Source organism: Acomys minous, assembly GCF_964271855.1.
Source record: "Acomys minous genome assembly, chromosome: 17".
Taxonomy (NCBI): Eukaryota; Metazoa; Chordata; class Mammalia; order Rodentia; family Muridae; genus Acomys; species Acomys minous.
In genome coordinates, this window is record NC_140500.1 from 68,402,698 (window position 1) to 68,428,755 (window position 26,058).

The window sequence follows — 26,058 nt, forward strand, 5'->3', positions numbered from 1 at the left end:
AATGATTATGTTTCTAGTTTTATTCAATTACCTTTAAATCAGGATTTAATTATTTTAATGTCTGAGTGATACTACTTTGTGCAATTGTATCACATTTTGTTTACCCTTTCTACTGTGGAGGAACATTTAGGTTGTTTCCAGTTTTTGGTTATCATAAATAGAGAAGCAAAGAACATGTTTGAGCAAGTGTAGGATATAATACAGAACTATTTGGGTATAGGCCAAGAATGGAGTAGATACATTTCCATCTTTCTGAGAAATTGCCATACTGATTTCCATAGGGGCTGTACAAGTTTGCACTCCCAGCAGCAATGGACGCATATTCTTACCTACATGACCTGCCATTTGTATTATTGATCGTAGACATTCCGATGTTTGTAAGACAGAATCTTGAAGATTTGGATTTCTCTGATAGTTAACTTGATGACTATTTTATTTAGGATTTCTCGGCCATCTGAGTTTTGTCTTTTAAGTGTTTCTGCTTAAATGTGTGCCCTATTTTTAACTGAGTTACTTGTTTTCTTGATAAATACCTTTTGTGTTCTTCATATATTTCAAATATCAATCCTTTGTGAGGTGTGTAAATGATGAAAAAATTTCCCATTCTTTAGGCTGTAACTTTTTCTTAACAGTAGTGTCCATCGCTGTGCAGATGGTTCTCAGTTTCATGAAGCACCATTTATTAATTATTGTTATTAGTTCCTGTGCTAATGGCATTCAGGTCATAAAGCATTTTCCTATAACATTGAATTCAAGACTATTTTCCACTATCACTTCTATCAGGTTCAGTGTGTCTAGTGAGACATTTATGTTTTTGATCCATTTGGAGTTACATTTTATGCAGAGTAATAAATATGAATCAATTTAAATTCATTTACATGCAGACTTCTATTAGCCCAATACTGTGTTCAAGATGATTTTTTTATTTCATTTTGCATTTCTGGTTTCCTTATAAAACAATCAGATGTCCATATGTGTGGGGATTTATTTCTCTGTCTTCATTTTATTCTATTTGTCAACATGTCTGTTTTTCTATCAATATCATGCTCTTTTTACACATATAGCTCTATAAAACAACTTGAAGTCAGGAAGTTGATACCTCCAGCAATTATTTTATTAATAAGGACTGCTATAGCCATGCTGATGTGTGTGTGTGTGTGTTTGTATATGAAGCTGAAAATTATCTATCAAAGAAATGTGTTAAAATTTGTAATTAATTCATTTATTTTTACATACTCATTTATATTATTACACAATATACAATAAACAAATACAGCAAGGAAAATAAAGAAACAATCTGGAATTATATGAATTTATTGGAATTTTTATAGGATTGCTTTGAATTTATATATTGCTTTTAGTAGGATGGCCATTTTTTATGTTAATCCTAGCAATCCATGATCATAGGATATCTTTCATAAGATTAATTGGACAATGTTCAATCTGTTTCTATTCTGTGGAATAAATTATGGAATATGGTCATTAACTCTTCTTGGATAGTCTGTTAGAATTCTGCACTAAAACAAGCTGGCCATTGTTCTTTTTTTGTTGGGAGGAATTTTACTAACCTCTTCCATTTCACTACAGATTATAAGTCTCATTTAACTTTCTATCTGATCTTGATTTAACTTCAATAAGTGGTATGTGTAAAAATATTTATACATCTCCTTTTCCATTTATGAGAATACAGGCCTGTAAATTATTTTTCTTTGGTTCTCTGGATTCCATTGGTGTTTGTTGTTATATTCCTTTTTTCATTTCTAATTTTGGTCCAATGTGGAATTTGCTCTCTGCCTTTATTTTTTTGAATATGGTTTCTTTAATCATTGCTTTTCCAAAAAACTGTCTCTTTTTTATTGTTCTTTTGTTTGCTTCTATTTTATTTATTTCAATTATGAGTTTGATGGTTTCTTGATATCCACTCTTTTGTGTGTAATTCTTCTTTTTGTTATTGTGTCTTCAGGTATGCTGTTAATTTACTTAGATGAGGTCTCTCAAGACTTTCATGTAGGCAATTTTACCTCAGAATGCTTGTTTGTACCACCTTTATTTTGTCCTATAAGTTTAGTTATGTTGCATATTAATTTTCATTCAATTATAGAAAATATTTTATTCATATATTAACTTCCATAGACACTTTTTTTATTATGAGGGTTTGCTCATGATATTTGTTTATGGTTTTGGCTTTCCCCATTTTTTCTTCCAAGATGAAAAAGTAGTATCTTTCCTTATGATTTGTCTATGTCACAGATGAAGATAAGATAGTAGATTTTCAGCATTATTTTGATATTTTAAAGTATGTGTTTTGTTACCTTTAAATTAGTGCCTGTTTGTGCCTGAGTATGGATATGTGCACATGACTCCAGCTGCCCATGAAGGACAAAAACAGTAGTGGATCCCCTGCATTTGGAGTTACACCTAAATGTGAGCAGCCTAAAGTGGGTGGTAGAATCTAAAGTTGGGTGCTCTGCATACATAGTACTTTTATAAAATTTGGAGCTCTCATTCAAAGTCAAATGTGACAGTTCTAAATTCAACATCATTCCATGAGGTCTTTTCTCCATTCTTTTAATGTTAGTCTTCTATTACTAGAAGTCTTCTAGTACTTCTATTACTTCTATTACTTGAGTGTGACTGCAGCAATCTAAATAATTTACATAGAGAACATTCTTTAAAAACTTAAAAAAGAAAAAACTATGTATTTTAATAATGTCTTTTCTTTCATTAAAATCAACATAATATAAGAGAAAATATTTGTATTGTATTTCTTATCATTTCTTGTGTACTGTGATCATATTCACTTTCTGTTATTTCTCTCATAATCTTCTTAGTCTCACTAAACCTCAGCCCAACTATCTCATTACTACTTCTTTCCATTGCTTTATTCTTTCTTTTTCTAACCTATTTTGCATGTACAGATCTTGTGCAGATACTCTTAATTGCAATGAGGTGTATTTTTCTATTTTTAATTTGTTTAATTTATATATTCACTTTATATACATATCATAACCCCTTTCCTCCTTCCCACCTGGTCCCTACCCCGTACCCTTTTCCCCCATCACTGCTCCCCTTGTCCTCAGTAAAGGGGACTCCCCAACCTCCCTGGACATCAAGTGGCATCAGGACTAAGCTTATCCTCCTGCTCTGAGGCCAGGCACGGCAGCACCACTTGCACGAAGTGATCAAAAACAAGCAACAGAGTCCATGTCATAGACAGCACCTACTCAACTTACTGGGGGACCCACACAAAGATCAAACTGCCCACCAGTTACATATGTGTATGGGGCATAGGTCCAGTCCATGCTTGGTCTTTGGTTAGTACTTCCATGTCTGTAAGCACCAGTAGATCTAGCTTAGTAGACTCTGTTGGGCTTCTTGTAAAGTTCTTGTCCTCTCAGGGACATGTTATCCTTCCCTTCCACTCTTGCTCATGCATCCCTGAGCTAATGCTCCAAGGGCTGGCAGTCTCAGCATCTGATTCCATTTGCTTCTGGGTGGAACCTTTCAGAGAAGGGTTATATTAGGCTTCTGAAAAGTAGTGTTAATGGTGTCAGCTGTTGGTTCTCCCTTAGGTTGGGCCAGGCATTGGCTGCTCATTCCCTGGGCCTGTACTCTATCTTGGGATGTCTATAGCCGACCCTTCTAGCAACAAGTGACATGGAGACTGGTGACTGAAGAAGCCACCTTCTACCTAGGCAGGACCTAGAGGGGAGGGGAATGACAAACCAAAATTCGAACCAAATTTATCCTGCCATGCCTGCAAGATGGGATGTATTTTTCAATACCACTTTTTTTTCAGACAAACACACACACACACACATACACACACACACACACACATATGCACAGGCACACATATACACAAGCTCATGCATATGAACATACAATCCATGAGAGTTTGCTGTGAGTTCCATGCAATTGTATATTTCATTTTTTAGAGTCTCAAAAGTTGTTTTAATTTGTGAAATAGAAGTATAAGACTCATGAAACACTCATTTTTTTATTATTTATTTATTTATTTATTTTTCCTCCTTTATTAATTTATTCTTGTTACATCTCAATGGTTATCCCATCCCTTGTATCCTCCCATTCTTCCCTCCCTCCCAATTTCCCCTTATTCCCCTCCCCTATGACTGTTCCTGAGGGGGATTACCTCCCCCTGTATATGTTCATAGGGTATCAAGTCTCTTCTTGGTAACCTGCTGTCCTTCCTCTGATTGCCACTAGGTCTCCCCGTCCAGGGGACATGGTCAAAGGTGAGGCACCAGAGTATGTGAGAAAGTAATATCCCACTCTCCACTCTACTGTGGAGAGTGTTCTGTCCATTGGCTAGATCTGGGTAGGGGTTTAAGGTTTACCGCCTGTATTGTCCTTGGCTGGTGCCTTAGTTTGAGCGGGAGCCCTGGGCCCAAATCTGCCTATCATAATGTTCTACTTGTAGGCTTCTAGGACCCTCTGGGTCCTTCTACTTTGCCTTTCTCCCATGATTCTCACATCTAGAGTCCCACTAGAATGTCCTCTCCTCTGTCGCAGTTTCCTGGTAAGTGAAGGCTTTCGTGGGACATGCCCATTGGGCTAATATACAGATTGACCAACAATAGCTATACTATTCATATCTTTTTTTCTCCTTTATTAATTTATTCTTGTTACATCTCAATGATTATCCCATCCCTTGTATCCTCCCATTCTTCCCTCCCTCCCATTTTCCCCTTATTCCCCTTCCCTATGACAGTTCCTGAGGGGGATTTCCTCCCCCTGCATATGCTCATAGGGTATCATGTCTCTTCTTGGTAACCTGCTGTCCTTCCTCTGAGTGCCACCAGGTCTCCCCCTCCAGGGGACATGGTCAAAGGTGAGGCACCAAAGTACGTGAGAAAGTAATATCCCACTCTCCACTCAACTGTGCATATCTTAAGAAGCAATTTTATTCCAAATTTCAGGAGCACTTTTTAAAATGTTTGTGATAGCCTTTTTTGTACCAAGTTAAAATCATAATGAAATGTTTATAACATGAAAAAGTGAGTAAACTAAAGGATATTTTCTTGATATTCAGTAGTCATTGTGCTCTTCTTTTAAAAGAATAGAAATAAAATGAAAATATTCCTTTTTGCAATAGCTTACTTCCTAGAGCTTCAATGTAATTTATTCATCATAACGAGAAATTGTATTATTAATTATCAGAGCACTTCCCTAATACTCAGTCTTTATTTAGGTTTCCAAAATTGCATCTCATTGATTTATTTTTTAAAATTATCTTTATTAGTGTCTTTCAAATATGTAAACACATTTGATGTAAAGAATATATATTTTAAAGTAATTCTGAAGGGTTGCTGAAGTATTATTCTTCATCCTGCTTAAACTATATCACATTTAAACTATATTTCAGGAAAAGAGGTCAGACAGTGGAGCATAGTTTAAAAGATGATCTACCCAGCTGTCACTGAGACACAGCAATGATTGCCTTAGAAATGGCTCTTAATTAAGTGTTATTTATAAATTTGTACATATATTTATACTTTAATTATTATCCAAAATTAAAAATTAAATAGAACTATAAGTATATTTCTATTCTATTACATAGCTCTGTCAAATCAAAATCTTTGTGTTATGTTTAGCTAGAAATATTTACTACACCAAATAAAGCAGTGCAAACAAGAAAGAAATTTATATCATATTAAATTTAAGGAATATATTCTTATATTACCATTTATCATCACAACAAACTCATGAACTGAATAAGCAGTTTTTCAACTTATTTAATTCTGACATAGAAAGATGTCTACTAGTGAGAGTAGATGCATGAAGGGATCCAGACATTCTACAGCCAAATCTAGGCTTCCAATTGTGTGAAAGTTTTAGGCCAACGAAGATATAATTTGAGATAAGGTAAAACCATGCATGTATTTTTGAGTGCTTTATCATATAATTCTCAGAATATATAAAAGGATGACAAGAAAAAACCACTTTGAAGCCTTGTAGTAAAAGGAAACTCATGCAGAACTCCAGGTACTTGGGTGTGAGCACGTGAAGGAAGTGGCTAGAAATGCACCTGAGGTAACATCTTGGCCAGGATCCTGACTTCAACACTGACTCCTCGTCCTTCTCCATCCCTATGTCACCTCTCCTTTACTCTCTCCTACACCTGTCCTTGCTAGTTCACCTCCCCCTTATTCTCATCTTTTAAAATTTTGTTCCAGTATCCGTTTACAGCTCTGTAGTTGTCTATTAGTGACAGAAATAATTTTTAATTATTTGAGTGGCATGAGATCAAAAATATTTCTAACAAATAGATTTTGTCTTCTTTGAGAATTAAAAGTTAAACAGCATTTCATAAAATACTTTTAATCCAAGGTCTTTAGAACAGAAACAGGCAAGTATCTGTGGATTTGACCGCACCTGGTCCAATTCCATGTTTTGGTCTAGTCAGGGCTACATAGTGAGATGATGTTTGTGCAGCTTATATGAATCATAGATGATATAACTTCTTGGTAAGCATAACACATGTGATATATTTTATGTCTATAATAACAGTGATGTAAAGTATCATAAAGAAGTTACATATGTATTGTGTCATGATCTGACTGCTATAGAAGGACGCAGGTCACCTTAAACTACACTAACTTTAATGGCTACAAGTCAAAGACCCAAAGTGCTTAACCATACACCAATCATGATTACAGCCCTTCTTCAGGAACTAAAATAAAGACTCAACAATTGGAAGTCAGAAAACAAGACTTTAGCCACCAACAAAAATAATTAACTGGTAAAGGAAGAAACTGAGAAAACATATTTTTAAAATAATTTCAGAGTATCGGTAATAGTGTACAGAATGAGATGTGGAGTGTTCAGTCAACCACAGGGACTGCTATAGAAAATGACATGGTGCAAGCACCTGAAGTTGTTAAGAAACTTCTGCTCATCAGGTAGCTTCTTTCAGTCTCACATTGCTAGACCTGAGTAGAGAAAGTGAGAAGATAATTTGTCTACTCTATTCATCTTCACTAGGTTTTAGATTTTGAATCTTAATTCATCTGCTATATTGTTAACTCTGATCCATATTCATGGCTAGTGTTTTTGTTATTTTGTATGACACGGTCAGTATACTATGATGAAATGTCATGGTCAAAGCTATTTGTGGAGGAAAAGGTTAACTTGGCTTATTCACAGTTCATTGAGAGAAGTCAGACGAAAATTAAAACAGGTAGGAACCTGGAGGCAGGAGCTGATGCATTGGCCATGAAGGAATATTGCTTACTGGATTGCTCCCCTTTGCTTAACAGCCTACTTTCTTATTGATCTCAAGAGAAACAGCACAGAGATATTAACACTCACAATGGGCTATTCCCAATCACTAATTAAGAAAATGTCCTAGAGGCATTTTTATGACCTCATGTTACTGAGGCATTTTCTCAACTGTGGCTCTGACTTCTCTGATGACTCTATCTTGTGTCAAGGTCACCTATATCTAGGCAGTATAAAACTTTTATCTAAAGTTAACATACTCTTCAAGGGGAACACCTCTACTTAGTTAGTAGGATTCATCTGAGTGGGTTTTACTTCCTCCTTACCAGAGGGTCTGTAGGCATTAGTGTGAAGTACATTAATTTGATAATCATATTTAGTTGCTTTTTGAAATTATAAATATTAGGTCAAGAAAATATTCTTTAACTTCTGCTTGTGACAATATGTTGAAGGTTCCTAGTAACCATCAAGTTCGGGCCTTTAAATAGGTTTATCCTCACAGGTAATTTGAAAAATCCAAGGAAGATGTTACAATACTCAGTGGCTGATGACCTCGTAAATTCGAAGAAGCAAAATGAAGTAGGGAACAGAGACACATGTACAAAAGCTTAATGTTGTGGAGGTGGAGATAAATAGGCTGGGTCACAAGATTAGCAGGTCTACCTAAAGCAATTATCTCAAAATTAGATGAGATATCTTATGTCAAAAATAAGATAGAGGATGAAATAAGACATTTTGCTTTGTATTCTGGTCATGTACATGTGAAGAGATAACACACACATACAGAGAGAGAGAGAGAGAGAGAGAGAGAGAGAGAGAGAGAGAGAAAACCTAAAACTCCTAATTTTTAAAATACATTTTGAGGCTCTTAAATATCTATACAGGTTTTATAGTTTCTTTCTAAAGTCAAAGAGTAAGATACACCTATTCATTGATGGAGTAGGCATTGGAAATCTAAAGCTGCTCTTTTTATGGCAGCAAATGTGAAGTGACTTTCTTGGTGACCAAGGAGAAATAAAGCTATCAAACAGTGGCAGCAACTCTCTCAGCAATCTCAGGGAGGGAAAATATCCCTGGATCTCTAATCATAAGAGACTGTTCTACAGAAAGGCTGGCTCTATCATAGGAAGTATGTTACAGTACAGTTTGTCATTAAATCTAAATTTCAGCAATTCATACTATAGTCTTTATTGCTACATTACAGAATGTAGCTTATCTGATCTAGTTGCCAATATCAAAGAAGTTTTGGACAACTTAATTTTAGTTCTGTGATAGAGGCTTATTTATTTTATATTTCAAATAGCAATTTGCATAAAGTATTTGGATTATGAATAATAAAATTAAGAAAAACTAACAAAAATATGAGTATCAAATGTCAGGACATCAGTACAGAATATCTGGTGCATCTCTCTCTCTCTCTCTCTCTCTCTCTCTCTCTCTCTCTCTCTCTCTTTCTCTCTCTCTCTCTGTGTGTGTGTGTGTGTGTGTGTGTGTGTGTGTGTGTGAGTGTGTGTGTGTTCTGTCTTTATCTGTGTGTATATATATATATATATATATATATATATATATATATATATATATTTGTGTGTGTGTAAAACACTGTTGTAATAAACCACCAGATGGCTTTTTCTTTCTGTTATGCATATTGAATTTTATCCTGAAATGCTCAAAGGAAAGAATTTTACTATCTTTGTCATGTAATGAGTAAGACTATAATATGAATATGTATCCCTGCTAAGTGGTTAATAACCTTCAGCAATACATATATAGAGTTCTACAATCCAGAGGTGAGGATTTTCCTCCAAATAGTGTGAATACTGGGAATATGTTTAGTATTTGAAAAATACCTCAGAAATAACAATATGTTCCACATATATAATCTTACTTAAAACCTCATTAAAGTTATCATTGTGGTGATTAGTAATTACCATTCATTCTCCCAAATCTAATACCTGGGATCATAGACATGTCCATTCACAGGCTTGCAATCTCGCAAATGTTGAGTCCAAGCTTACACTGAACAGCAGGCTCTGACTTCTGATCAAAGTCATGTGCTAATCAAGCTAAGAATGTACATTATTTGTGCTCTCTCTTCTTTCTGTCCTGATGTTTACTTTGGGAAAATTACTAGTAGCAGAAATGTTAAGTTCAAAAGCATTGTATTTTCTTTATTTTAGTAGATATGGAATGCTTCACAAATTGTGTGTTACCTTTGGCAAGGCTAATACTTGTGTAAATCATTCCAGTCTTAATATATACATCTAGAAAGCCAGCATTGAAAGTCTATTTTAAACCTTTTTGGGGGAAAACACTTGAGTCCCTGTCTTACTTTGGGATTTAGGCACAGTCAATAGTTTCTGGAAAAAGAGACATTTTTATTTAGTGGTGTAGCAAATACTAAGGTGTTCAAGCCTTGTGAATAATTTTCCACATCATACCAAGTAAAATGTATACAAAGAAAATGACCTGAAACTAAAATTTGCCTCATTGTGAGGAGGAAAGAGGTTGAAGAGGATTGGGAGAGGGATACAAAGTGTAATAGTGAAAGGCGAAAGATTTATACGATCTGAAGAGAAAGCAGAGTATAGGAAGGACAGCAGGTTTCCAAGAAGAGACTTGATACCCTATGAGCATATACAGGGTGAGGAAATCCCCCTCAGGAACAGTCATAGGGGAGGGGAATAAAGGAAAAATAGGAGGGAGGGAAGAATGGGAGGATACAAGGGATGGGATAACCATTGAGATGTAATAAGAATAAATTAATAAAAAATTAAAAAAAAAGAAAAACAAACAACAACAAGAACAACAAAACCCAAAGTGTAATAGTGGAGACAATCATCACAATATATACATGTACAAAAGTAGCATAATGTAGCTATCACATACAAGTAATGTACACTAATAAAACTCATAGAAATGTTATCCTAGATATGGTAAAATTTATGAGTTAAAATTGTCCTCGACTGATTCAGTTGTCACTTATGGTAATCTGACGTATTTTTAATGGAAAGTACACTGTTGAGGATGCTCTCTTCTTTTCCAGTAAAATAAAATTAAACACCTTTGGTTCAAAAGTGCTAGTATTTTAGAATGTGTGATGTCATATAAATTATTTCCTTTCTGAAAGAGACAGGTGTACTATTTACATTACAATCCAATTTATGACATTTTTCTTGCATTGTTAAAATGCAGCAAAGTGCGTTGTCTTAGAGACACTATTACTGTGATAAAACAACATAGTCAAAGGCAGCTTGAGGAGTAAAGAATTTATTTGTTTTACAAATTCTGTGTAACAGACCATTGAGAGAAGTTAGGACAGGACCTCAAATGCTGGAGGCAGAAAATTTATTGTATGTCACTGAAATAGCCAAATATGATTATTAATATATAATTTTTCCATGTACCTTTTGAGTTAATGATTTATAATATTATATAATTTATGCATAGGGAAACAATGTATTCATTCTGTTTTATTCAATGATCACTTAAGGACCCCAACTCTGATTTTGTTCTTGTTGACTGTTATGGTGTTTGTGTGTGTGTGTGTGTGTGTGTGTGTGTGTGTGTGTGTGTGTGTGTGCATGCTAAGCGCATAAACATGCATGTGTAATTTGACATTTGTACTAGGCACTGATAGAATTCTTGAAAAAAGTTTATTATTAAGTTGTATCATGTATTTGAGTATTTTATTTGTATTGTTGACATTTTTGGCAAGCATATTTTTCTACTCAATGATATAAATATATTCACTGGATATACTTCTCTCACTTTCTGATATATAAAGACTTTTATATAAATTATTTTTATCTTATTATAGTTCTTTGTCTGGTCAATGTATTGTCTTTTCTGAGATTGACTGAAATCCCATGTTTTGCCTTGGTAGAAATAGCTGCTCTGAAATTCTAATAGCTAGTGGGACACTTTCATTAACTTGCTCATTTTGGAAATGGTCTTGCTTCTTCATGAGCCTGTTAATAATTAAAAATTACTCAAATGCTGTAAAAATCAATAGCACTACATTGAAATAAAACTTATTTATTTTCAGTGGACATTAGGAATGAATTTGGAAAGGAAAAAAAACCCTATACTTTATTTTTAGTTTTTTAAATAATCATTGAGTATTTAGTTTTCTTTATATTCTCTTTATTGCTTAAAACAGTATTGTTTTTAATAAATATTCATTAATTAAAAAACAAATATAAACACCACTAAGTTTATAGGTTACAGAGTTTCCAAAGTCTCATATAACTAACTATTAAGGATATAGTGAGCCATCATGTCTACTCAACTGCTTCCTTCTGTGTCGTGCTAAAATAATTTTGTTTTTCAATTAAGGAAAAGATAATTGCACCTCCCAATTCCATTCTTACTGAGTGTTATGTGTTTACCAAGAGGGTAATGACAAGTAAGATGGCTTTGTGGGTACAATATTTGCTGGAGGAGCATGAGAGCCTGTGTTAAAAGCCACCACAATAATACATACATGTAACCCCAGGATATAGGGAAATGCAGATACACAGATCTTGGCAGCCAATAGTCTAGCCCAGTGGTGAGGTCTAGGTTCAATAAGAGCATTTCCTGTAAATTAATGCTGTAAATTAGAGAATAAGGAAACAATCAGCCCTAACTTTGAGCCTCCTCATGTTTATGCCCCTAACACAACCAAGTATTTGCTATACACCCCACTCACACACAAGTGCAAAGCCCCAGAAAAATCAAAACACTTACTAGCTTTGCAAAGTCATGAAGTTTATCTTCGAAGTAGATGAATTTTCTTCATTTCTATCTTCTGCTCAAACTCATAGCCTTTAAGTTTAAGGGCATGTGTTATGATTTCAGATCAATACATTGTATTCCTACTTCTTTACCTTTTAAGATCAACCCTCAGCATCTGTGAGAGAATTAACTACTAAGTGAGATGACTCAGTCACGGTAGATGATTGCAGGCAGCACTATAGCATGGCCTCAATGGGAGTTACCATTTACCAAAATATTCATTAAAGGGAAGAATGTAATATCAATATATAATACTGGCCACAAAGCAATAAGATACACTGATGAGACAAACACAATCAGCTGGTCTTATCTTTCCCCAAATACAGAGAAGCTAACGGTTAACCTTTTCATAAATATCATTAGCTCATCCTTATCTCGAATACTCAGTGTGTGCTTGGGTCTGCACAGAACAACATTTGATTGGCTGATGAAAAGTTGAACCCAAGGCAAGGATATGAAATCACTGCTTCCTCCTTTAGCAAAGAAAGGTAGAGGAATTTCCATACTCAGGTCTCACATCTCCCTGACAAAATGAAGTTTTCATACTCTCTTCAATATATTCCTGAAGATTATACATTTTCAATAAATACTGGGGAATTACTATGTCCTCAACAAATATCTCTGGAATTCCAAAGATAGCAGGTGCTTTGATCTCTTCTGGTGTTCTGTTTCTATCTTGCATCTTTCTAGTTATGGTCTATTACAGGCTGCTGTCCCCTTCTCTCTGAGATTCACTTCATTCAGTGAGAAAATATTTTTGGAGAGATCCCCAGTCTTAGGCCCTCGTGAACAAAGAGGTGGGTGACTATTTCAGTAGCATGGGAACAGACACTTCTGTGGTAAAAAAAATTATTACAAAATAATTATTGTTAGATACATATCAATATACACTACTTAATGTAACTACAATATGTAAGATTTTACATGTCATGATATTCAGTCCTGTATCAGAGAGCAACATAATTACATTATTTTTTCTTTAAATATATTGATTTATTTAAGAACTCCACTGTGGCACTAATTACATCTTATTTGCCTGAAAATATTGGCAGAAGTAGTAATAAGACATCAGTGTGATAAACCAGTGATTTGATTCTAAATTTGATCCTATTGAAACCACAAACAGAACATTTTGTCCAATTAATAATACATTACATAATAAAACTCAGAACTACTTACTGTTCAATTTCTACAACTAGGGGTTGTCAAATTTGAAGATGAAATATATATAATAGAAAGAAGACCTCACAACATTTTTAATCTTTAATCATGGCTCTAGTTATAATTTTGAATACAATGCACTATCTCTCATGGAATTTACAAAAAGCATGCCTTAAATGCAATTAACAGAACAGTAGCTTTCTGTTTCACTTCATCTAATACATAACACTGAGATTTTAAAACAATATTTTATGTGTATACAGTCAGTTTCCACCTATATTTTCCGTTTGCTATATTTAGAACCAAAAGTCTGTATTTTCTAGCATTCGTAAAGCAGGTGTGCCATTCATGCTCTTTTGTGTCAAGGCATGCCTTTTATTACCAACTCTTCTTTTTTTGTCTTTAAAACTTTTAGTTCAGTTTTCTTTCATTTGCTTTATACAATAAATTGCTTCAAATTTTCTTATTTTATTTATTACTTTTAATATGGTTTGAAAATACAAGAGTATGTCATATGGTGTCTATAGGAATCACCTTATTAGCAGAAAGACGTACTAAATATTTCCCAACTTCTTCTTTCTTGTCTTTGCAACATTATCTTCTTGTTCCTTACAACAAATGTTATACCAAACAAATTTACTACCAAACTAAAGGAACTCTATAGATATACTAGATTTCAGAAGCCTAAATATCAGATAAGATTGGATGCACAGAATGTAATAAAATCTAATTGACACTATTCGATAAATGATTTAAAGAAACTGAGAATTAATCTTCACTATTTTCTATATATTTTATGTGTATGGCTGATTTGACCATGTCCCCTGGAGGGGGAGACCTGGTGGCACTCAGAGGAAGGACAGCAGGTTACCGAGAAGAGACTTGATACCCTATGGCATATACAGGGGGAGGTAATCCCCCTCAGGAACAGTCATAGGGGAGGGGAATAAGGGGAAAATGGGAGGGAGGGAAGAATGGGAAGATACAAGGGATGGGATAACCATTGAGATGTAACAAGAATAAATTAATAAAAATGAATAAATAATCAATATTTTCTTATCTACATGCTTTTTTAGTGATTTCAGAAGCTTGCGCATATAGAAAAACAAAGTCTTTGATCAAAAGCCCAAATTAAACAGAAAAAAAAAGCCTATTGAATGGTTTCTGGTGTGTGAGATGTCATTTTATTCAGTGAATGACATTTTGCTTATATTTCAATATATGTTGAAAACATATTTTTTCATGCACGTTCAGGAAAGAAGCACTCATTAACACTTGTGCTCCCCCCCTCACAAAGAGTTGTGCAAATCGTCAGAGACTTGTCTAAAGAAGTTTTACAGCAGAAGAAAGGTGCAGGGGGGAAAGAGGGCAGAGTTGATGAGGGGCATTTGTTATGCAAATGAGTAAAATTAATTGTATGAACATATGAAACTGTCAAACACTTAGAAATTGAAAATTAATTACTTAATATGGAAACATATGTAAATGTGTGGAAATAAAGATAAGTGAAAATGAAACAGCTGAATTAATTCAAACCAGGTTACATGTTAGTATTAATAAGCTTTCTATAGTGATCAACAGATTATTTGAGTTCATTATTTATCAGTTGGCAACAATATTTCTCCAGGCAGTATCATTTCCTCTGAATTAAAGCCTCAAAATACAAGGTGCAAGGCAAAAGTGTTTTGTTGTCATTTGTGAAAACTGTGAACAAAATCACAACAGGGTTTCTATTCCACTAGAGTGGTGAGAATGCAGAGGAAAGGAGAAGCTGTGAAGTTCTTTTTGTTTTTGACAAAATACCATTTAATTTCTGTTATATACTGCCGCACAGATTGCTGGGAATAAGAGGAAGCAAGAAGAATTTTCTGCTCCTAGCCACATCAATTAGCCCTGTCCACAATTTGTGAAGTTAACAGAATCACCCAATGTTGTGGAAAATCTAAAAAAATATCACCCATGAAAAGCAAAATACCAGAAAAAAACTAATGCAATAACAAAGAGAATTGAAAGAAACTACAAAAACAGATGGCACATATTGTAGATTCTGCTCAACCCAGTCTTCGTTATGACAGCCTTGAAACACAGTTTCAAAGAGACCTGAAAAGAAAAATCCAATATGAACATGGCTAAAATTGTTAGATCAAAAAAATCTATTAAAAGATGTAAAAATGTAGCTCTATGTTTTTGACATTTCTCAAGCTGTTTTTTTTTTCAGAAGTGATTGTAAGGATTTATAAGCTGGCTGATAGGTGGAAGTAGCTGACAACAGATTTATTGATGTATATATAATTCATAATTTACTTCACACATACCATCCCATGATGCACAAATTCATAGTTTTATGAATATCACAAGAAATTCTAAATTTGTATGTTAGTTTTTTTTGTGTGTTACATGTTATGTGTTGTGTGTATATGTGAAAGCCCATGTGGGAACTTCAGAGGAAAACATTTAGGAGTAATTTTTTCATGTATATTTCATTCTAGGTGGAAGTTCCTTCCTTCCTTTAGCATCTACACACCTACCCGCTCCTCAGACAAACACACTCACTAACATACACTGTATCTTCATTGATTCATGCTTCTTGATATTATATGTGCTATATTCATGTCACATAATTTTGGGCTGATATGTTTTATGTGCATCTAAGGTCTATCCATCTTTTAGCATGAATCAAAAATTTATTCAATGTGGCCAAATAATTGTATTGATGTGGATGCCACAATTTAATTTACAATCAGTTTTTGGATCTGCAGAAGCGTTACTTGACTGGGTATTAGAAGTAATTCTATTGCTGTTAGAATCCACCTACATTTCCTAGTTCATATGTGCTTCCACTTAGGTTTAATTACCATAGATATGTATTATGCTTATAGAATAATGTTTCAATAATACATGTATAGCTTTTCATAGACCTATAGTGCAGGGTTGTTAACCTCAACTTCAAAAATCAGATTATTAATGTTATTCTTGATAACCTTTTTGCTTGCTCACTTTCCTTATGACACAGTTTAGTTTGTCTCATCTATGTTTTTATATAAATAGGATCACATGGTAGTTGTATAATCTTGGACACTCTAACTATGACACAGAAATCCCTGGAAGTTTGGGGACATTTTTAAAGATCTCAGTTTTCATAATTTTATTTTTTAAACCATAACTCTAAAAAGTGACTATACTTTTTGTTCTATGTCAGTATTGAGGAAACAATATTTTTCAAAACACAGGTTTTGTTTTAAAGGTTGCATTTTTCTCTTTCTAAGGCTGTTAACTTTAATTTTTCAAATAGTAAAGACCACATAAGTTACAACAAACCTCCTCATATCCTTTCAGCAAAACTTCTAATATTTCAGCATTATATCTAACATTTCATTTTAAAAATTCTTAAATTATTATTATAATTTATATACATTATATATCCATTGTAATACCCTCACTCTTATCTTCTGGTACCCACCCTCCTTCCCTTTTCCACCCTATTCCCCTTGCACAGACCTCTGACTAGTGGGATCCTCCTCAGCTACCTTCTGCCCACAGCCTATCAGGTCTCATCTGGACAGCCTGTATCATATTGCTCTGTTTTCCCACAGGCTCTCTCTGCCAAGGATCAGTCCCCAAATCTCAGGCAACAGAGTTCATGTTAGAGGCAGTACCCAGTTTCCCCCTCCTCTTCTTCATCTGAACAGGGTGTCTAGGTTATCTGCTTGCAATGTTCTTGCCTGGTGCATCAATTTGTACAGGATACCTGCATCCAGATTTGCCAGCCATGATAGTCTCCTTTTGGAGCGTCTGCCTCACCATCCTCATCCTTCCATCTCCAATCTCTTCCATACAACTTGCACCTCTTAACTAATACTCTGGCTTTGAATCTCAGTGTCTGTCCTGAATCTCTGCTGGATGGCGTCTCTCAGAGAATATCTATGTTGGGCTAATACCCACTTCTCAGTGTGTATTTAGTATGCATGTCTTTTTGGGACTGTGTTGTCTCAATCCAGATAATAATCTCTAGTTCCATCCATTTGCCTTCAACTTTCAAGATTTCCTTGTTTTTGATAACTGAATAGTATTCCAATGTGGAAAAGGACCACAACTTCTTTGTTCATTCTATGGTTGAGGATCACCTAGGCTGTTTCCAGATTCTGGCTATTATGAATAAGATTGCTATGAACATAGTTGAGAAAATGTTTTTGTTATATGGTGGAGCATCTCTTGGTTATATGCCCAGGAGTGGTATACCTAAGTCTTCAGGTAGCAATCTTTCAAATTTCTGAGAAAGTGCCAGATGGATCTCCAAAGTTGTTATTCCCGTGCTCTCATCCTCGCCAGCATGTGCTGTCACTTGAATTTTTAAATTATTTATTCTTTTTTCTTATACATTTATTTTACTACACATATTAAAAATAAACTACATAAAGCAAAAAAAAAAAAAACAGGAAACAATCAGGAATTATATTACTGGTATATTCATCGTGTTTTGGCAATTTGTATTTGGCAAACCTTGAAGAAAAACTTTTGCTATCTCAGTGAGTCTAACATTCTGAATGTAAACTAATTTCTATCATATCTCATCTCTATCAACTTAAAACATCTATCTACACCCAATACCATCTCAAGCACTAAACAACTAAGCTTAACTGTGAAACTAATCTACTTACTCTTCAACCCCATCAGAGACTTGAGAAGGAATAAAATCTATTACCTGAATAAACAGGAGTGGGGTTAGCAGATTCCAAATAAAAAAAAATTACAGAGACAGTTTACTGCCTGAACAGTCACCAAAATTCTCTGTAACACTGGAGGATCATCTTCAGCCTTCTGGCCCAATATATCTTACAGACATATTTGTAAATTAGGAACTATTGAGGACTCATTTACACTGTCTTGGCAGAGTTTGGCCATCGACTCAACCTAAATCCAAGCTTGTCTAATTTTAGGCAGAATTCTGTCAGTGGTCTCAATGAGGATATTTTGCCCATTGGCTGGTTTGCCATACTTGAAGCCATCTCCATAAGGAGCATCTTCGATGTTTATCATCTTCTTTGAAGTAGGCTTGGTGTTGCCAACAGTTTGCCTGTCTCAACATGCTGGACACTGACATCCTATATCCTTCATGATCCAGCTCCAAGTGCTTCAGTTTATGTTCTCCATTAGAACAGGACAGCACCCAAGACAGTTTCAAAGAAACCTTTGATTCCCAATTGGTCCAGCATTTAAGACTATACACACAGGACTTCTATTAAGCCTGGAATTTTTCAACAATTAGAAACTGTCACTTGCACCACATGCTGGCAAGTATGTGGAGAAAGAGGAACACTCCTTCATTGCTGGTGGGAATGCAAACTTGTAAAACCACTTTGGAAATCTATCTGGGACTTTCTCAGAAAACTGGGAATAGGGCTTCCTTGAGACCCAGCTATTCCACTCTTTGGAATATACCCAGAAAATGCTCCACCACACTACTGGGACATATGCTCAGCCATGTTCATAGCAGCCTTATTCATATTATCCAGAACCTGGAAACAGCCTAAATGTCCCTCAGTTGACAAATGGATAAAGAAACTGTGGTACATTTACACTATGTAATACTACTCAGCTATTAAAAACAGGGAAATCCAAAAATGTGTGAACAAATGGATGGGACTAGAAAGGATCATAATGAGTGAGTAAACCCAAAAGCAGAAATAGTCACATGGTATGTACTCACTTATATCTGAACACTAGCCCAAAAGGCATGTCCCATGAAAGTCTTCACTTACCAGGAGATTGGGATAGATGTGAGGACATCCTACTGAGACTCTTTGTAAGAGAAATATAGGAGTTGGGGGAATAGAAGGATTCAGAGGGTCCTAGAAACCTACTAGAAGTACATTGTGATGGATGGATCAGGGTCCAGGGGCTCTGCTCAAACTACTGCACTAACCAAGGACAATACAATAGTAAACATCAAACCCCTACTCTGATCTACCCAATGGATAGGAAATTCTCCACAGTGCTCCATATTTGACCACCTCCTCTTGGTGGGGAGGCTTGGTGCCAGTCAAAGAAAGAATAAACAGGCTACCAAGATGAGACTTGATAGCCTATGACCATATAGTTGGGGAGAAGGTCCCCACCCACCTGGTCATAGACCTAGGGGAGATAAATAGGGTGAAAGCCAGAGGTAGGAATGGGAGGATGCAAGAGATGGTATAACAATTGAATTGTAATCTGAATAAATTAATAAAATTAAAATTAAAAAAGAAACTGTCACTTGTGTTTTTGATGTTAGCCATTTTGATATGTGTATGATAGAATCTCAGTGTCATTTTGATTTGTACTTCCCTGATGCCTAGGGACATTGAATATTTTTTAAAGTGTTACTCAGGCATTTGATATTCCTCTAATGAGAAGTTTGTTTAGCTCTGTATCTCATTTTTAAAGTGGTATATTAGGTTTGGTGGTGTTTAATTACTTGAATCCTTTAAATATTTTGAATATTGGTCCTTTGTCAGATGTAAGGTTTGTGAAGATCTTTTCCCAGTGTGTACACTGTCATTTTGCTCTGTTGGCTGTGTCCTTTGCCTTACAGAAATTTTTTTAGTTTGATAAGGTTCCATTTATTAGCTGTTTATCTTAGAGCTTAAACTCTAAGGTGTGCTCTAAAGGAAGCTGTTTCCTGTGCCAATGAGTTCAAGGTTCTTCCCCAATTTTGCTCTAACCAATTTAGTGTGTCAGTTCTTATGTTCAGGTCATTAATCTACTTGGACTTGAGTTTTATGCAAAGTGATAAATATGGATCTATTTGCATTTTTCTACAGGTTGCCATCAGTTAGACCAGCACCATTTGTTGAAGATGCTATTTTTCTTCCATTATATGGATTTGGCTTCTTTGTCAAAAATCTAGTGTCCAAATGTGTGTGGGTTTATTTCTGGGTCCTTAATTTGATTTCATTCATCAACCAGTCTATTTCTATGCCAGTGCCATGTGGTTTTTATTACTGTTGCTCTATAGTACACCTTGAGATCTAGGATGCAGATTCCTTCTGCAGACCTTTTATTGTATAATATTGTTTTTTAGCTATTCTGGGTCTTCTAATTTTTCATATGTAGCTGACAATTGATCTTTCAAGGACAAGATAAGTCTGTCCACTCTCTCTGTATCTCTTCAATATAGTACTTGAAGTCCCAGCTAGAACAATAAGACAGCTAAAGAAGATAAAGGGAGTGCAAATTAGAAAGGAAGAAGTCATATTATCACTAGTCACAAATGAAATGATAATATAAATAAGTGACCCCAAAAATTATACCAAGGAACTCTTACAGGTGATAAACACACTCAGTGAAAGGGCTGGATACTAAATCAACTAAAAAATTAGTAGCCCTCCTGTATTCAAATAACAAACGGGCTGAGAAAGAAGTAAGGAAAATGACACCCTTCACAATAGTCACAAATAGTACAAAGTATCTCAGTATAACTGTAACCAAGCATGTGAAATATTTGTATGAAAAAAACTTCAAGTGTCTGAAGAAAGGAGTTCTAACATTTCTTATCTGGTTTTGATGTTCTTTTTTTCTCTTGTTTTGCTTGTTTTTTTTTTTTCCCAAAACTGTTTATCTCATTGATGGAACAACCTAAGAAGCTCACATAACTTAGTGAAACTTTCAAATGTTCCTATCATGTTCTTTCTCACTCCTATGTTCGTACTATGCGTAATTCAGCTGTTTTGGTGCTCTCCACAATACTACAGACTTCTTCTTTCATTTTATTTTATTTTTTAAATTTTAATTCTGTCTGAGCATTTTTTACTGCACACATCCTAGCATTCATAGATTCTTTCTTTACACTGGTTAAATTCTCTCCTTAACATCTTTTGCATTACTTTGGCACTACTAACCAAATTGTTTTACACAAAAATTAAATTCGTTCTATAGAACATTCATAATTTATGGATATATTTAAAATTGTTGATTGTGGTTTTCCTAGTTTTCAAATATTATTTTTATTTTGTGCCGAGGCATAAACATTGAATGAAAAGTCCATTTCCTAGAATTCATGGGATAGTTTATGTGCTGATGTCTCAGAGGGTACAAATGTCAGCTACACAACCTACAAAATGTATAGCTGAAGCAGTTACAGGCTTGTACCCCAATACTGTGAGGTGACAGGAGGAAGGGTGGGGTCACTGAGGCTGTGATTTATTTGCCACAAACCATATTTCCAGGAAATGCAACATTCTCCTCTGACCTTGATGGTGCCTGCATGTATCTATATATTCACACACACACACACACACACACACACACACACACACACACACACAGAGAGAGAGAGAGAGAGAGAGAGAGAGAGAGAGAGAGAGAGACAGACAGAGAGACAGAGAGACAGAGAGAGACAGAGACAGAGACAGAGACAGAGAGACAGAGAGACAGAGAGACAGAGACAGAGAGACAGAGAGACAGAGAGAGAGAAGGAAAGAAAATAGGTACATGCCAGATCAAGTCTACCACAGACAAAGTCATTCACATAAAATAATTTAAAGATGACTATATCGTTCTACAGAGGCTTCAGAGAACTTTTGATGAACAAACATGGCAGTTCCATCTTATGTGTTGGTTTCCTGATATCGTCTCTGCACAGATCTGTAAACTATGGTCAATGTTATTAAAAACTCTTTGGTTACCTTAACGGTGGCTATCTATAGCAGTAATAAGTTGTTGGGCGACTGTCTACAAAATCATGATTTATACAGCAGGCATACAAGAAAACAACACAGCACCAGTGTCTGTGGTGGTAATGGCACCAGGGTTTGATGTAGACAACACCTTGATGGGGTTGGACTTGCAGTTCCTCGAGAAATCAAAGCACATTATTTCAATGCCTCAGTTGCAGTTACATCCAATGTAGTCATATAGCCATCTTCTAGAGAACATGAAGCCATACAAAGGTCTGTCTGCTCCTGATTGGATGACAAAGGGTTTATTCTTTATTAAAATGGAAAAGAATATCATCTCCCTTTCTTACTAGTCTGTGTTAGCAAAAGGAGATGTTTCAGTACTGAAAACTGTTGGTCTTTTGCTCAATATGTCAGTTGAATGGCAGTGGCACACAGTTCAGCTTTAACCCAGACATCTCTTTACTTCTTTCTGGATATCTATATTTCATGTTTATTGTGTGGTTTTAATTCTTAATTGTCCAATTGTATTCCTTCAAAGCTATTTTCACTCATGTATAACTGTATATATTTTCAGTATTGATTGGATTCTTATTGTTTTTGTGAGTAATAAAGGCTTATATATTTGATTATAAAACCTTGTTGTTGTATTATTAATAGAAGTTCTCTATCATAGCAAGCTTGGATTTCTATAAATAATTACCAACAATAAATACCTTTTCCTCATATTTCTGAAGACTAAAGTCCAAGTAAAGATTTGGTTTATTTTGCACTTGTTCTCTCACTCTCTCCTCTCTAGTTATCCCTGTATAGCTTGTAGGCATCCTGAATTTTGAGTCAAAGTTTTTGTGGGTGGATTGTGTTCCTCTTCCTCTACTAGAAGACTTGTCTAGTTAGAGGGTGTCTTCTTCAGACTCCATGGACCCTGCTACTAGGTATCTCTGCTAGATTCCCTCTCATATCCGCCGAGGAGCCTACCCTGACCTAGGTCTCCAGATTGTCACAGATACATTCCCACCCACAGTTCCTCTTTTTTCTATAGGCCTTTTACCCTCCTTCTCCCAGCTCTCCCCTGTTCTGATCTCTAAGTTCATATCTCTCCTTGTTTCTTCTCTTAATTTCTTCCCTCTCTTCAACCACTTTTTGTGGTTCTCATATGTCTTTCTTTATGCTTTCCAAAATACAGTCAAAATACAAATTCACAAAAGCTCATTTCTCCTTACCTTATCATATCCCCAAGTTTCTTCCTAATATCACAATATGGGAAGTATAAACTATACACATCTACACATATACACACATGCATTCATGCATACACACAGAAACACAAACACACACTCACATAGATAAATAACCTGCTAAGTATATTTAATGTTGTTCATATGTGTATGTGCTTTTCTGACGTGTCTTTGTTTTGTTTTTTTTGCCATAATTAAAATTTATTTCACATTGATAGGTGAAAAATATAACATTTTCCCACATTACAGCACAAGAATACAATGGAGTATTTCTTTTTTTTTCTTTTTTTTTCTCCTTTATTAATTTATTCTTGTTACATCTCAATGGTTATCCCATCCCTTGTATCCTCCCATTCTTCCCTCCCTCCAATTTCCCCTTATTCCCCTCCCCTATGACTGTTCCTGAGGGGGATTACCTCCCCCTGTATATGTTCATAGGGTATCAAGTCTCTTCATGGTAACCTGCTGTCCTTCCTCTGAGTGCCACCAGGTCTCACCCTCCAGGGGACATGGTCAAAGGTGAGGCACCAGAGTATATGAGAAAGTAGTATCCCACTCTCCACTCTACTGTGGAGAGTGTTCTGTCCATTGTCTAGATCTGGGTAGGGGTTTAAGGTTTACCACCTGTATTGTCCTTGACTGGTTCCTTAGTTTGAGCGGGACCCCTGGGCCCAAATCTGCCTATCATAATATTCTACTTGTAGGCTTCTAGGACCCTCTGGATCCTTCTACTTTGCCATTCTCCCATGATTCTCTCATCTAACGTCCCAATAGAATGTCCTCTCCTCTGTCTCAGTTTCCTGGTAAGTGAAGGCTTTCGTGGGACATGCCCCTTGGGCTAATATGCAGATATAAGTGAGTATATACCATTTGAGTCTTTCTGCTTCTGGGTTAACTCACTCATTATGATCATTTCTAGCTCAATCCACTTATCCACAAATTTCGGGAATTCCTTGTTTTTAATAGCTGAATAGTATTCCATAGTGTATATGTACCACAGTTTCTTTATCCATTCTTCTATTGAGGGACACTTAGGCTGTTTCCATGTTCTGGCTATTATGAATAAGGCTGCTATGAACATGGTTGAGCAAATTTTCTTGCTGTGTGCTGGAGCATCTTCTGGGTATATTCCAAGGAGTGGAATAGCTGGGTCTTGAGGAAAGCCCTATTCCCATTTTTCTGAGATAGCACCAGATAGATTTCCAAAGTGGTTGTACTAGTTTGCATTCCCACCAGCAATGAAGGAGTGTTCCTCCCTCCCCACATCCTCACCAGCATGTGGTGTCGCTTGAATTTTTTATCTTAGCCATTCTGATGGGTGTAAGATGGAATCTCAGAGTTGTTTTGATTTGCATTTCCCTGAGCATTAAGGAGGTTGAGCATTTCTTTAAGTGTTTCTCAGCCATTTGATATTCCTCTGTTGAGAATTCTCTGTTTAGTTCCATGCCCCATTTCTCAATTGGGTTATGTCTTTGGATTGAATAACCTATTGTGCACCTCATCTCTCACAAAAACAGCTCTTAAGCTATTGGTAGGTCCCTATCAGATGTCTGCCATCAATTAAGGCCTATTAAACTGGAGCTGACACTATGAAGAACTGACTTCTGAATATTAATTTTGAGGAATCATGAGTGCAGCTTTCTTGTCATTCATGAATGAAAACTGCACTGTTTCATGTTAGACATCCTGGCTACCTGGTGACAAGAATGTGCAGCATTGCTCTTCTGGTTACCACTCAATGTTGGAGCATTTAACAGTAGATACATTGAAATCTTCTAGTGATTCATGGAAGAAAAGTAGCAGATGTTAGCATATAAAGATTGCTCATTGAAGGGGAATATATGAACAACTGGGACATTTTTTTATTTTTTCTGTATAAAAAAGACATATGTCTATCTGATCAAAGAGATCTACATAAATTATTCCATGTGGGCATATATACCTACAAACATATTCTATAACCACTTATATGTGTTCAATCGTTGTATATAAATAGTTATAGGTATATATTTGTGAGTGTTAATGGCATGAACTATGAAGCAAATAACATACTTTGGAGAAATTAAAACTGAAGGAAATAATCCAACAAGAGGAATTGTTATAAAGAGTATTGCAACTTATTCCCATTGTTTATGGTCAAAGCAAATACTGAGGACATACAATTAATTGGGAGTAATTATACAATCTTCTGTTAACAAACTAAAGTGCCATGGAAGTTCACTGAGGCAGTTTTTGAACCAGAGTGACTCACATGAACCTAATGCGTAAGAACTGAGGCCTGGAAGTATGCCAAACAATTAATAAATATAGAAAATGGAGAATTTTTTTTACATTTGCAGAGAAACATGGTGCTGGATGATTTGTCAGTAGCAAAAGTACACCATGAAATTCACCTCTTTTCTTTCTTAGGCTTTATTTTTACAATGGGGAGAGTTTTCTTTTGAATAAAAAAAACTGAAGAGCCTCAAAATAAATTGAACATTGGTTTCTTTCTGAGATTTCAGACAGATGACTCATTGAATTATTATATATTATATTCTGTCAGGTACAAATAACATTTTATTTGCATGTATTTTATGTAACCATTCTTTATATAACATCTTACTTTCTCTTCTTTTAATTATAATATTTTCTCATAGCTCCATTGTTTTTTTGAGCAAAATACCTAAGGTGCCAATAGAAGCACAAGCCGGAGCAGCAGAAACAAATTACAGCAACTCATGTTTACCTACTGATATGCGAAATTCATTAAAAACAAAACAGAACAGCTTTATGCTCTGAAACTTTCAGAATAGTAAAATATTTGTGGGTGGTATATTTTCTAATATTGAAATGACTAAGGAGATGGGTAATTATTTACAAACTCTGTTTGCTCTTTCAAAGTTCAGTTCCTAGCACTTGTGTTCTTGTCATGCATCTTACAATCACCTGTTACTAAAACTCTAGGGAATTCTACACCGTCTTCTACACTCAAATGGATATAGACA